The sequence below is a fragment of the Podarcis filfolensis genome, assembly GCF_964270895.1.
Source record: "Podarcis filfolensis genome assembly, chromosome: 6".
Lineage (NCBI taxonomy): Eukaryota > Metazoa > Chordata > Lepidosauria > Squamata > Lacertidae > Podarcis > Podarcis filfolensis.
Window position 1 is genome coordinate 72382956 of NC_139609.1, and position 15678 is coordinate 72398633.

General features: G+C 42.9%; 1 protein-coding gene across 3 annotated transcripts in view; it reads right to left on the minus strand.

The window, feature by feature from the left end:
- DLGAP4 (DLG associated protein 4) overlaps positions 1–15168 on the minus strand; it is a 334263-nt gene extending 319095 nt beyond the window's left edge. Inside the window, exon 1 of one of the 3 annotated variants that reach the window (XM_083618458.1) lies at positions 14679–15168. The gene's annotated coding sequence lies outside the window, so the exon portion shown is untranslated. The remainder of the gene's footprint in view (positions 1–14678) is intronic. The other 2 variants (XM_083618469.1, XM_083618468.1) reach the window with 2 other exon arrangements.
- Between the last annotated feature and the right edge of the window lie 510 nt (positions 15169–15678).

A 15678-nucleotide genomic window follows, 5' to 3' on the forward strand; every position in this document is an offset into this window, starting at 1 on the left:
AACAGTCCTTCTGGAAGATCCTTCAGCCTACTCTCTTCTGACTTCTTTTCACAAAAGCATTTGTGGGGGAATAATTGGAGGGAGGTGTTGCAAAGGAAAACAAGTGGTGGGTGGGGCAAGGGTTAGGCTCACACATTTGCCCACACTTGCTGAAAAGCAAAGACAGGGTCGGAAATCTGTCAAACACAAAGTTCCAGCCTAAGTCTCATTTGGTTTGGTTCACTGCCAAACACGTAATTCCAGCCTAAGTCTCATTTCTGGTGCCAGCTTGGTCAAAATATTAATTGGATGAAGCAACTCATTAGCAAGGAAATGTAGCTTCCAAATCTTATGGTTAAAAACAAGAAGCCAAAAGCAACAACAACACATTGCCATTAAAATCTCTTCTCCTATGATATACTTATAGCCTATTTCCGTAATAGCTTGGCAAGGGAATAACATTATGGAAGCTATAAATATCTCCCAGGGTGCTGCTTTGTTTCTTGCTAATGCTGCTCTGCTGGACAATAAATCCAGGAAGGGTGATGCCTGCTAGTGTAGCAGGTTGGTCCAACAACAACCACTGCCACAAGTGCAGCTGAGTCTATATCTATCAAAGAAGCATATAAGGGATGGAACATGGGAAATTTGAATGGTCAGTCATCATGATGGCTGATTCCAAGAACTGACAGAGCCATGTTGGGAGGAGCCATTAAGTCAACCAAACACACCTTTTCAACTCTGCTGAGACAGAAAACAACAACAACTAGCCCTTAGGTAGACAGCATCGTACCTCCCTCCACAGATGTTGCTGGACTACAACTCACATCATCCTCAGACATCATGGCCAATGGTCAGGGATGATGGAAATCATTGCCCAACAACTTCTGGAAAGCACCTCATTGGCTACCCCTGAATTAACAAGAAGAGCATTTATTTTTGAAAAACATTTAAATATCATCTCTCACCGAAATGAGGTGCTGTACATGATACATAGATTAGATAAATACAACACTCACACATACATACAATAAAGCACAGCTGCCATCAAGGATGATACCTAACTAAGTTTTGGTTCCATGAAAAAGGTGCCACAACCAAAAATGCTCACCCCAGTGGCTGCCAGTTGAGCTTTTATTACCTGTGGCACCACCAGGAGGGTCTCACTAGATGACTGTCATGGAAAAAACCAAAAATGACCCTACAAAAATCAGGACAGATGGACATTTCATCCAGGCCTGTCAAAACAGCAGCACTTAAGTGGCCACTGAGATGAGTGGTTTTATCCACAAAATGCCTGGGAGATTTGTCGCAGCAGGTTCAAAGGTTTGCCAAGTCCCATTTTTGGCTTTGATGTTACTAAAGGTAAAGGGACCCCTGACCATTAGGTCCAGTCGTGACCGACTCTGGGGTTGCGGTGCTCACCTCGCTCTATAGGCCATGGGAGCCGGTGTTTGTCCGCATGTGGCCAGCATGACTAAGCCGCTTCTGGAGAACCAGAGCAGCGCACGGAAACACCGTTTACCTTCCCGCCGGAGTGGTACCTATTTATCTACTTGCACTTTGATGTGCTTTCGAACTGCTAGGTTGGCAGGAGCTGGGACCGAGGAACGGGAGCTCACCCCATCACGGGGATTCGAACCGCTGACCTTCTGATCAGCAAGTCCTAGGCTCCGTGGTTTAACCCACAGCACCACCCACGTCTAAGGCCTATACTATTTTGGAAAGTTTCTGCAGACAGCTATTTGAGGCCACAATGACACCAGCATCAAGCCCCAGTATTAAGTCAAAGTTTCCCTTCTGTTAGTCCCTTCCATTTGCTCAAAACAATTAGCTATTCTCCATGTATACAGAGGGTGCTTGTGAGAGTTCAGCATTGCAGAATTCCAGTTTTCTCATTGTTTTCACCATGTTCAACTTCATCTCACTCTGAATCCATTTATGCGGTCTTTTTTTAAAAAAAGAAGAAGAAGAAGGGTGAGCCTTTTAAATTGATATGGACCTACAGAATTAATATTACATCAATAATCTTATTTGGTATCCTGGACTTTTAGTTGTACGTTACAAGGTTCATGGACAAGCACTACTAAATTAAGCAACTGAAGTTATGACTTTACACCAACATTTTCCATTTGACAACTAGCTAGAGTTAGTAATCCTGAACCTTATTGCTGAGGTGTGGGGTGGACAGGCCTTCTCATAAGGTGATATAATTATTAATCATTATATTTATGATTAGCTTTCAATGATACTCAGATCAAAGACATGCAAGTTCCCCACATACTACTGAAAAAAGTAAAGAGATTAGCACTGATGCTGCTCTGTTATTTTGTCTAGATGCTCAGGTTGGTAATGCCATACAACTGTTCTGTACACTTTGTCCTTCTCAATACAGACTACAGAGGTATAGAATTCATACACATCCTTCTGTTCACCATACCCCAGAGGGGTGTAATTCATTGCTTTCATTCCGCTCAACATAAATGTCAAGGCAACATTATCACATGTGGGAATATAAACGTAATTGCTTTGAACTCCTGGGCTATAGCTTCGTCACCGGAAGAGGAGTACAGATATGACCTGGATACTAATCCAGTATGCCAGAGATTTGCCCTGGTGCTGGAAGTTGATCATAACTAGATCCTTAATTATTTCAAACATGGAGGGTATTGGAAGAAAGAGGTTATAAGGCAGATAAGAGATTCTTTCCATAAATATTGTTTCACCAACATGTCCCTGAGCTACGAATATGAAATTGTACAATATGCATAACCAGAGTTGCTTCCAATATAATTCAATATTTGCAACACAGTGATAGGAGATAATGCATCTCAGTGCTTGGAAAAGCATAAGACAGTATCTGTTGTAGTATTAATAGCTGCTAAGCAAGTCTTGAACTGATCAATACAGACCAGTCATGTTCAGTGGTAGAGTATCTGCTTTGCATGTAGAAGGTCCTGAGTTCCATCCCTGGCATCTCCAGGTAGGGCTGTGAGAGACCTCTCTGAAATCCTAGAGAGCAGCTGAAATCCTAGAGACCAGTTAGTGAAAGCAACCCTTTGCTAGAAGGACCAATGGTCTGACTCATGCTCCAGTATCTGAATAAGAGTTCCAGTCCTCCTTTCTTTGTCTTTGCTCTGGAGCTTTCACCATGAAAACCCTCTCTTTACTGCTGAATCAGAGCTGGAGCATCACACAGGACTTGGCCTCGGTGGGGGAAGCTTCTCCTCCTCCTCGACTGTCCTCCAGCAGCCGCTATCAGCTGCCCAAGGGAGGAGGCTGTTAGCAGCAGCCATGGAGAGGCAACAGGATGCTCTCTCATAGCTGCCACTGCTGCTGCCGCCGCCACCACCATCACTTGGTGTAAGTGCTGGCTCATCCTTCTTCCTGAGCTCAGCAGCGGCAGCACTGGTGGGGGAAATACAGAAATTCTGGGATCAAATCAGAAGCCAGGATGGGTTTTGTAATTCCAGGACTGTTCCTGGAAAACGGATACTGGGAGGGTCTGCATCATGTAAGTCACCCTGAGTTCCTCAGAAGATACACACACAATAATGCTAATTGTTCAAGTCCAGGGGTCAGCAAAATTTTTCATCAGGGGGCCGGTCCACTGTCCCTCAGACCTTGGGGGGGGGCGGACTATATTGGGGGGGAATGAATGGATTCCTATGCCCCACAAATAACCCAGAAATGCATTTTTAATAAAAGGACACATTCTACTCATGTAAAAACACACAGATTCCCGGACTGTCTGCGGGCCAGATTTAGAAGGCAACTGGGCTGGATCCGGGCCCCGGGCCTTAGTTTGCCTACCCATGTTTAAGTCTTTTCACAAAAATGGATGAGCTACTAAACTTAATCCAACTTTCCCCAAGCTGAGAGGAGCTTGCCTAAGTAAGAACTCAATAAGAAACATAACTTTTGGTCTACTCTGAGCTCTTCCTCTATAAGGTTTGGAACTTGGGCCCTCTAATTGTTTTCTTTGATGCACTGTGCAAACCTAGACATGACATTCATGAGAAATACATATCCTTTCAGTTCCAGCAAGAAGAGATGTTATCTGTGGAGGCATCCAGCCGAGTTAAAAAATAAAACTCTGAAACAGCAGTTATGAAGCATAAAATGCAAATAACACGCTGCAAAATGGCAACATTTCATTGCAGGAGGGACTGAATTCCTAGAAACAACTAGCCAAATACGAATTTTATATCAATGGGCCATTGCAAAATTGGCATTTAAGTAAAAATCCAGGCTCATAGGTGTTGGTAGTGTCAGAGGATGAAATGGTAAAATTGAACACTATGGGAGTATTAGGTTGCAACTAGGAATGCTGTTGACTTCTGATAAAAAGGGAAACAGGAGTGTAAATTGCTGATGTTTGCTTATTTCATGTCTAGAACTATTTTCAGTTCACAAATATGTAATTGATGACATTTTTCCCCAGTTGCATTGGAAATTGTTTCCAGTCATTGGAAAGTGTTTCCTTTACATTGAAATGAATGGAGCCAGTGTGGTGTAGCAGTTAGAGTGCTGGACTAGGACCTGGGAGACAAGGGATTGAATCCCCACACAACCCCGAAGTTTGCTGGGTGACTTTGGACCAGTCACTCACTCTCAGCCTAACCTACCTCACAGGGTTGTTGCGAGAATAAAATGGAGAGCAGGAGATATATATATGCCACCTTGAATTCATTGGAGAGGTGGCATATGAATGAAATTAATAAAATGCTGTGGAATAATGTAACAACACAATTAACTGTCTTTAATTACATAAAATTCCTACATAGTGGACAGCTAGACAAATATTGTAGTTTTTGATGGAAGCCAAACTGCAGCAGAATGAAAACTGCGCTGCATGTGACAAATATGGGGTGGAATGAAGAAAGAGGTCTTCTTACATCTCTAACTGCAACTATACTTAGCGTTATACAGCTATCAGTGGGATTTCTCTATAAGCAGACATAGGATCAGAATGTTAGGCTGTTTCAGGCAGAAGATTTTGTTATCAGGCACATTAAATATGTGTATCCAACACATTCTAGGTTATTTCTGAATGCCTTTAGTTGCTGCTGAACCATTCTATTTCATATTTTCTGTGTTAAGATCCACCCCAGAAACCTGAGAGAGAGACATAGTTTAGTGGTAAAGCACACACTGAATGCATAAGGTTCCAGTTTCAAGCCCTTCCACTGCCCAGCAAGGGCATTATGGTCGGCAAATGGAACGTGGCCAGTTTTGCCATGGCTTGATGATTATTGGTATGTGGTAACATGCTGGTGGCACCAATGTTGTGGAATGTGCTCCCTGCTGAAATATGAGTTGCACCATCACTATTGGCATTCTGCTGGCTCTTGAAGACCAATTCCCTCCACTTGAACTTCCACTTATGATCCAGTTGTTTTATTTGCTTTTAAAACTAGTTAATTGTTATGCTTTTTAATAAGCTTATTTTATTGCATATTTTAAATATGGATGCTTTTAATGTTTTGATGGCATTGCTTTATTGTCTGTTTTAATTATGCATGGGTTTTATAATTGAGTTTAAGCATGCAAACAGACATATAAGTGGAATATCCATGTTTTCCAAACTTGGACTACAACTCCCATAATCCCCAACCATTTGTCTGGCTAGCTAGGGATGCTGGGCATTGTAGTCCAAAAACAGATGAAGACCCAAGTTTGAGAATACTGTTATATAAATCAATAATGATAATCTCTGGTATTTCCAGGTATGACTGTGAAAGACTCCTGTCGTGGAGGCTTTCCCTGAGTCCTTTTAGATCATGTTTTCCCAACATGCTGCCCTTCAGAAGTTTTAAACTACAAGTTTCATCAGTCCTAGTTCAAAACAGATTGGGGAAGCCTGGTATAGATGATATGGTGTTAGATGGACCAATGCTTTAACCTGGTATAAGGCAACTTCCTACGTTCTTAACCTTGTTCTTTAAAAACAACATTATCAGTGACTCTCTAGAAGACATTGGATTCTGTTCTAGAAAGTAAGATTCCTCACTTTGACTTTCAGTGAACAAAGGTCCCTTTTCCACAAGTCTGTCATAAGTCCAGAATTAAATGCACGCTATAGGGAACATTGTGTCCCTCCAACACCTTGGTATTTTTATCTAGGGAAAGTGGATGGAATGGCCTTTGCTGACTACAACTACAGTGAAGAATTTACTCAAAGCCAGCAAGAACAGAATCCATACAAGGTAGATAAAAGGCAGCACTTTGAATTGGATCCAAAAAGTAAATGTGAGCACAATTTTAAGAGAACTATTGTGCTATATTACCTGCAATAAAGGACTTCTGAGTTAAGTTCACATATATACCAAGAATGACCTGCTTTCCACTGGTTCCTTACTGGATTAGGAAAGTACTCCAGCAATTCCACCTCAATATCATTTCATGCATGTTGAGACAGCAAAACAACACACATGCACACAAACTGAACTTTGGCTATTTGTCCTTGAGAAAAACAAGCTAAAAATCAGTGCTCAGTAGATGCCTGATTGCAAGCAATTTACAGAGTACATAGAGTGCTTACTACTAAACCTGCCGCACAATCGTCTTTGACTGAAAAATAAAGCAATTTTATTGTTCTTGGTATCTGGAAGAATATGCCAAGATATAAGAAGAATTAACTTTTGCTAACATCCATCAGAATGATCAGACTAGGGTTTTGTTTGGACAGTCCTTAAAAGGGAAAAAGATCACTGCTGCTGCTTATTGGGCTAAACATTTTTCAAACAGCAAGGCTACTCTGATTTTATGAATCACTACACCGACTGATAAGGATTTGGGATGGATCATAATGGCGGCTGCATGCCCAGAGTAATGGAATGAATCCAAAGCAGCATAAGCCGGAGGGAGAGCAGCTGCTAGCACTGTCCCATAAAATGCTTGCACAGATGCTAAGTGGGATGTCCTGTTCTGGTCTTGCAGAGGCCAAAGGACAAGGCGGCAAGGCAGGTTGGTTGTTGCAGCACCATGGAGAGTTCCCAGTTGAAAGTGATCTGAAGCTTCTAAAGCCTCAGTTTCCTGCCCACCTCCACAATGCTCTACCAGGTTCTGGAGAACTTGATTTTCTATGGGTCAACCCCTGAAGTCAGGCACTTCTCCTGAGACCTGTGGCCTCCCACCTGGTGCACTTCTACGGTTGGACTGATGAGGTTACGGAATGACTTGTGGAGCAAGACTGCCCATTGCTAAGGCTACATCCTCAAAACATTGTGTACATGCACAGTGAGGAGCCCATTACTGGAGCAGCCATTCTCACCAGATGTGGCACGGCGACAATGCACAAAGCAACTGTAAGGCGCAAAGTGAGTTGAAGAGGTTATGTAATAGGGAAAGAGATAGAAATGAGACACCCACATTCCATTTCAGAAGATCAGCAAGCAGACACATACCTCAACCCTCCTGCTTAAAACCACACACAACTGTTACTCAGGAGCTCCAGTATCTGGCCATCACATTCCGCAGGGCCTGCAAGACAGAGTTGTTCCACCAGGCCTTTGGCCAGGGCACAACCTGACTCCCTCCCTCGGCAATCTTCGCGGAGCTCTGGCCCAATGGTTGCCATTGGTTTGATTTGAATTAATTTTATAATGAATGATTTTAGAGTGTTGTGTTCTGTTGTACTGTTGTACTGTTTTATTGTTGTTAGCCGCCCTGAGCCCGGCTTCGGCTGGGGAGGGCGGGATATAAATAAAATTTATTATTATTATTATTAGTAGTAGTAGTAGTAGTAGTAGTACAAGTAGAGTAAATGTGTTACAAACAATTAACTGGACCCAGATACCAGATGAGCAGGCAAGAGATACAGATCTATTTGCTTTTTAAGAAAATGGTGACCTTTTTGCCCTGTGCTGATTGCCCTGTGCTATCTATTATGAGATTTAAAAATTATTTTAATTATTTGCGTAAGGGTGGTACCTAACTAAACAGTGAGATGAGCACAATGACTTTGAGCTGCATAGTGTAAGTTTCTCCTCTCCTCTCCCAAGACCTGTAACCCCACTGCAAGTCCTCTAAATCTGCTCCAGGGGTTCCCCCAGCCCTGTAGAGCAGATATAGGGAAATGTGTGGAGTGTGGAAAGGGCAGGGGAGTTGCATTACACAGATAAAAAAATGCTGCACTGTCCTAACCACTGGATAGCACCCAAAACATTTTTTTTTTAATATATCAAGGGAGCTTACATAGAAGACCCAGCTGTCTTCCATTAAGACTCAACATACCCAGTAAGGTCACTGCATTACATGCTTTCAGACTGTGGCCTGGAATGTGCTGCTTTTAAAAAATGAACATATTATTCCCTCTAATAGCAAACTCCAGTGGTAAGTGGCAACTTTTTGTTGCAAGTCTCCCTTGTGCTATTTAAACCTGCATCCATTTAACCTTGCATCCAAGGGCCTTGAGACATCTTTCCCTCCTCTGCACTGAAATCTTTTGTGTGTCTCGCATCCTACAGCCAAAATCCTAAATGGAATCCCTGCCTTCCTCCATGCTTTTCAAAGACCATGTGCCTAAGATTTTAAGGAAGAACTGAAATAGTTTGCTACCCAATGGCAGCAGACATGCAATGAGACAGGATGAGATGGACCAGGCCAACTTGCCTCAAGTAAGATGCCACTTTAGTTACGTCTCTGTCAACACCAAGTATCCTACCATAGCTAGAGTACATTTGTAATACTGGGGCTTGAGCCTGGACAGAGAAGGTAAAATAATTAAATAATATGGGTTACTTTAGTCTGGGACGCGGGTGGCGCTGTGGGTTAAACCACAGAGCCTAGGACTTGCCAATTAGAATGTCGGCGATTCGAATCCCTGCGACGGGGTGAGCTCCCGTTGCTCGGTCCCTGCTCCTGCCAACCTAGCAGTTCTAAAGCATGTCAAAGTGCAAGTAGATAAACAGGTACCGCTCCGGCAGGAAGGTAAACGGCGTTTCTGTGCGCTGCTCTGGTTCGCCAGAAGCGGCTTAGTCATGCTGGCCACATGACCTGGAAGCTGTACACTGGCTCCCTCGGCCAGTAAAGCAAGATGAGCACCGCAACCCCAGAGTCGGTCATGACTGGACCTAATGGTCAGGGGTCCCTTTACCTTTACCTTTACTTTAGTCTACATTTTGCAGTAGATATCTGGGATTAAAGCTAAATAATTTCTTGTCCAGACCGTAATTGTCTAATGACTGGGAGATTTCTCATCATTAGTATTTCAAAAAAGCAACTGTTGAGTCATCATGCGCTCCTCTTACCTGGAAAATGTTTATAAGAGGAGAAGGCAAGCAAAACTTAATATTTGCAATCATTGAATATTTTCATTTTTAAGAACATGAACCCCGATGTAAACAAACCTGAAATAAAATTCAATCAGAACCCATTCAAGAGCAGCCTCAAGTGTTATGATTTGTCACTGAAGAAGACCAAACAGTCAAAACACATTTGGCAGTCTGAATTGTAATCTGCTTAAGCTGTGGCTGGCTAGTTAAATCATTCTCCGGCTTATAACAAGCATATGTATTTTATTAGTGTGTTGGAAGATTTCATATGTTTTGTATACTGCATTGTTATATGTTTTATGTATGATAAACCAATCGAGTAAAATTTGCTGGATTTTTATGGTTCCTGGTTATTTTGTGTGTGTGTCTTAGATTTGAGCTTGATCCATCAGCCAAATGCTTTTGATATGCAGGTTCTGTTTTTGCTCCTTCACTCTGTACAGCTTGCCAAACACTCCCTGTTTTGGAGAGGTGCCTCTTATTTTAAACAGGTTTCACCCCTTTATTTTTAGATCATTACAAGGCCATAGAAGGAAAAAAAGAACAGACAGCAAAGTACCACAGCATCCCTCATTTCTGAAATGCAGTTCTGGCACCCTGACCCCTGCAGAGACACACAAGGCTCGCAACACAAGGCACTCTGCGCAAGAAACGAGTTTCGCTTAAAGCTCCTCTGCCAATTTGTTCATTTTAAAGACTACATTTCAGAGACATGAAGGGCTTGGTATGTTCCGCACAAAATGTACCCGTGAAGTTAGAGGACAAATGATCTATCTTTTGTATACCTGCATAAATCCCCTGAAGTTAATGGAACATTGCTAATTTACAGCAGCTGGTTCCAGATGTGGAAAAGATCTCATGCTTCACACAGTCCGGATCATTATCAAGGAGACCAAGACAGGAGGCACACTGTTCCCAAACTGCCAACCATTATCATCTGAAGTATCTCTTTCTCTCTCTCACACACAGGGTGCCATACATTTTGCTTTATCCGTTTTCAAAGGGATCTGCAAATACATGCAGTTCATCCCCCTAGGATCGTGTTTTATGAAGGGTGGTATATAAAACTCCCTAAAAAACAGAATAAATAAATACTTGGTAAGTGATGGTGCAGGAGAGAGAGAGAGAGAGAGAGAGAGAGAGAGAGAGAGAGAGAGAGAGAGAGCCTGCCTGCCTTCTGAACTATCGCAATCTCATTCCTACATTTTCTATGTAGTGCCTGGCAAAGTACCGGTGATAAGTAAATAATCCAGAGTGGCAACTGGAGTAAAGATAAACCTATTGCCTTCACTTGCATGTATGCATATTGAATTTGCATTATGATACTATATGCTAACTATATATATATATATATATTTTAAAAAATCCCAGGGGTGGTGGAGGAGAATTTACCCAATGAACTGCAGGACCTAATTATATGTGGAACATGAAATCAGACATGGGAAGTGAATCATATGTGGGTGGGGTAAATTAGGTGCTCTATTGTAGCACACTTCGGTCCCATGTTACTCATGTGCAGGCCTACTGATAAGTTGGATATGATATTACTATTTGACTATTAGAGGAAGAGTTGTAGCTCAATGGTAGAACATCTGCTTTATATGCAGAAGGTCCAGGGTTCAATCCATAGCTGTCAACTTTCCCCTTTCTTGCGAGGAATCCTATTCAGAATAAGGGAATTTCCCTTTTAAAAAGGGAAATGTTGACAGCTATGGTTCAATCCCTGCTGTCTCCAGGTAGGACTAGGAGAAACTCCGACCTGAAACCCCGAAAAGCTGTAAAAATCAGCATAGATAATAGTGAACTAGATGGATCAACGGTCTGGCACATTTTTTAAAAAATAAAACAAAACAAATAAATAAATAAATAGTATTAATATTATGTTGTGACAATATGTAGCAAAAACAATTATACATCAAATACCCTGGCTTCTCATACAGAAAAGGAGAAAACAAATGGAATTAAAAAGAGAGAAAAGGAAATGACATTTGAAGAGGGAAGAAAGGCAACATAACAACCCCCCTACAATAATACCAATAAAATTTAAAGGAAAAATATTGTCATTTATTTTGTCATTCCAGAAATGTAAAAACAAGGCCAACTTCTCTATAAATTTATTTCCTTGATTATTTAGTATGTGTTTCCGTCATGTGTAAGTTTTATCATTAAGATAGTTTGCCAAGTTTTCCTTAATCAGTTATTATACTGGGATCATTATTTTTGTGCAACACACTGGTCTGACACAATTCAAGGCAGCTTCCTATGATTCCCCAACTGAGGGAGATCCTAGGGGGATCATATTACTTTGACGGTCAAGCTCAAACCCATTTCTGGACCAGAATGCCAGTGTGGTACAGTGGACAGAGTGTGGGATTTAGATGTTGCAAGCCAAGTTCATATCTCCACTCAGCTCTGAATCTCACTGGGTCACCACGAACAACTCAATCAGCCTAACCTAAGCCCCAGGGTTGTTGTAAAATGCTACCGAGTGCTGGGAAAGGAGTTTGTAACAAAATAATGAAAAAGCCATTGTTGCAAGGCAGTGAATGGGGGCTCCTTCCTTCACCGTGTGCCAAATCCAGGCCACATACTTCATTCAGGCCACATGTTTTCAATAGTTGTATGAACTGACTCAGTGTAACCTTGGATAAATTGCTTCTCTGTTCTCCCCTGTGCATCTTTTGCCCCCTGTGAAGGACATGAGAAGGGAACCTGTGGCCTTTCAGATGTTGCTGAACTACAACTCCCATCATCCTTGGCCATTAGTCAACTTTGCTGTGGCTGATGGGAGTTGTAGTTCAGCAGCATCTAGAGGACCAAAGGTTCTCCAACCCTGCTCCAGAATGAAGTAATAGAGGCATCATTTTAAATACACATTTCCCACAAATTTGCAATGTTTCCATATTGGTTGAGTTTGGCTTTTTGTCAAGGTATGATCTTTGTTCACCAGCAAAGGGATCACCTGTCTTTTCTTACAGGGATACCACCCACCTGCTTGTACAGTAATACAAGAAAACAGAGAGACAACAAAGAACAGGAACCATAGATCTATGTGGACCAAGATGCTAAGAGATTAACCAACATAGATTTATACTCACATCTACCCACATCTACAAGACACTCTGTCTCTCAGTCATCAGAATACTTTCAATCTCTTTTTGATGAGATTAGCACTTTACCCCACAGCACCCCCTGCTGATCTCCTAGTGCCCCAGCATGCATTCCCTGTTGCTGCAGATTCTCAGAGAAAATCCAATGGAAGCTCTAACCGGAAACGTAATCCAAAAAAATAAAAAGGGGAAATAGATGAGTGGTATAATGCTGTCCCTGTTAGTTGCTTCAGCATGCAAACTGGGACTCTGCAGGCAACAAGTACCATGATCACACATTTTGCAGTGCGGAGAGAGGGCTGCAATCTGTACTGAAACATGAGCCCCGTAGTATGGGAGAAAAACAGAGAGATCCGGAAAATGGAATGTCAACAGAGAAACTCCACAGTTAATTGTCTCAAATCTGACCTGGACCCCTCTCTGTTAACCCTTGGAGGAAGCTCCTTCCCTTAGTGAATTTACACTTCTGCCCTGCTCTGCCTTTCCAGCCCCACACTTGCCTTCCATACCACCTCATGAAGCCCCACTTAAGGCTGCATGATTGGCATGTGCTTCCAAGGTCACAGCTAGAATTGAAGCACAAGGATGCACCCGCCCCCTCTGATGTTTCCCAATTTATTATCAATGTCTACTTTTACCAGCAGAACACCTGAAGTGGGAGTTAGTAAAACAGTAGCATTTCCTTCCTCCTTTGGGAAAGCAGCCCTCCCTTCCCCACCTTCCCACCTGCGTGCTAAATTTAAAGGAAACATTTGTGAAACGTATTGATGAGAACCGCCATCTACCATTATTCCACAGCTCGGCTTTATACCCTCCCACTCCACACTGCTACAAGGTGTGGAACTGCCGCCGGCTGACAAAGGTCTGCTCGACACAGGTGGCACACTCCCCCACTGCAACTCCCGTGCGTGCACACAAAAACGCGCACGCATAGAACATGCAGCATTGCTCATCACATTTCAGCACACGAGTAAGCCACCACATGCTCAGCTAGTCATCATGTAGACACACACACACACAGACATGCATCCAGGAATATTACATGTCACAGATGTCAAGTGCCACCATCATGTTTGCATGCACACACACCCCTCAATGTTTGTTTTTAGACACATAACACAGATATATTCTCGATAGTTTATGCAAAACACTAATATACAGTGCTTAAGAGCACAGCGTCTTCCTGGAGTGTGCTTCAGAAAGACTGCAGAGTACAACCGAGGAAATCGGAACAAGGCTTTGAACATGAGTCTCAGCCATGTGAGTTGGCAAATATCCTAAGTTTTCTCCAGCTACGCAGCACATCTCCTCCCAACCCCCAGAAACAAATGCTTCTACATTCAGGCATGTAATTGACCTGGCTTTTTATTCATTTTTGTCTAGAAATGGTTAGTTTTAAGTGATTTCACTCACAGCCTTTGTTCCTCGTTATCATGTTTGGTTGGATTTCACATCATTGTTAACCACCTTGGACACCTTCACAGCAATGCAGGATATAAATCTCTTCAACAAACCTATAAATCCATCATTAGGTCTCCTCCAAAAGGACTCTCTCCCACCCTATTCCTTATGATGTCAAAACACAGCTCAGGCTATTCAGACACTCTCTACCACCTCCCAACAGCAGAATGAAACCAGTTGTCCTCAGTCATGCCTGCCTGTCTTTTTGGGATGTTACCGGGGGCTAACTTAGTGGGCCCAAATATGAACCACCCACCCACCTCGCTGCTGCCCATCACCATGGTATCTGACTCTGTGACGCATAAAATCAATAGCAACACAGAACACTCAAATCCTGCTGCCAAGTACAATCACATTCAATGGCTCCCTTTTCCTCAACACTATATGTAATCACTACAAAAACACACACAGAGAGAGACACTGTTGATGGCAATTAACATTCTCTTCCCCCAGCCCTCATATCAGGAACCAGGTACCAGGTACCAAAAGCACGAGCAGGTACATTTCAAGGTCTTAAGAATTGTGGAGTAACCAAGCGAATTGCCAAGGCTGGCTGGGGCTCTGTATTGACAGAAGCAAAACAATCACTGGCATTTGGGGGTGTTGCACAAAAGAGGTAAATAAGAGGGAAGACTACTTCTCCGCATACACACACACACACACACACAAACACAAAACACAAACAAACATCCTATCCATCTCACTTGAAATAGCGAGTACAGTAAATAATGGTAGCGTCTCTCCATTTCACACTTCATTGTTGAAAGCCAACATTCCCCAAGGCACTCGTGCCATTGGTTAAGGCCCTATACAGCTGATTTTTCTTCCACCGGCACAATGCTGGACTCACCTGGGTGTCAATGGAAGGGACAACAGCTGATGCCCGGGCAGACGCTCCCCCTTGCCATGGAGTACTTGTCCCAAGAAAGCTTTGTGATGAAGCCTGGCTTAATTGCTGTGGCAGGTCTTTCTTCTTTCCCTTGTCTTCTTCCCTTTCCCACCCACCCCCCTCCTTTAAAATAAAAAAAGGAAAGAAAGAAAATCCTCTTTATGCAGCAGCTACCGTTCTCCCCATAATGATCACTGATGCGATGCCCATTCATTCAGCTTTTCCTCCCCCTTCCGCCTCTCTTTCCCGGTCTCCTGGATTGAGGTTGTTAGTGATGCTGCAGCAGTGCTGAGTGAGATCCCCCTGAGAGTACAGTGAAGAGAGGTTGGGAGGGAGAGAGAGAGAGAGGGAGAAAAAGGCAGAGATGCAAGAGAGAGAGAGAGAGAGAGAAGAAGAAGAAGGCAGGCCCCAAAACCAGATCTGGATTTGTAGGAGCCTGGAATACTACACACACACACACACACACACACACACACACACACACAGATATAATGGAAACTAGGGCAGGAAAAGAGCTGGGCCAAAGCTGCCGCTGCACATCGTATTATTGTGCCTCTGGCAACCTGAATCATGCATAAGGTCAACACACCAGAAAATCTGAGGCACTCAATAAGTTATTAGCAAGAAGATGCAGGCAATATAAAGAGGCAGGCGACAGACAGACCCTGCTCGGTTGGAGGCTTAGTCAGTGCTTTCATAGCACGCCTTGATTTTTAGAGATGGGTAGAGCTCCCCGGCTGGAATGAAATAGCCACAGCTCAGCAGCAGGTGAAATCCGGCACGAGATAGTAATAATAAAAAGCCAATCCACAAGCAATTGCTGTTTCCTTTCATTTGAGGCATGTATTTTAAAAAAGAACAGGAGGGTGGGGAGCCGCTTGCTATTGTTGTGACTGTTCCACAGGCCAGAGAATGACAGCCTGACAAATTAGCAATAATGACCATGACAATAACCCCTTGC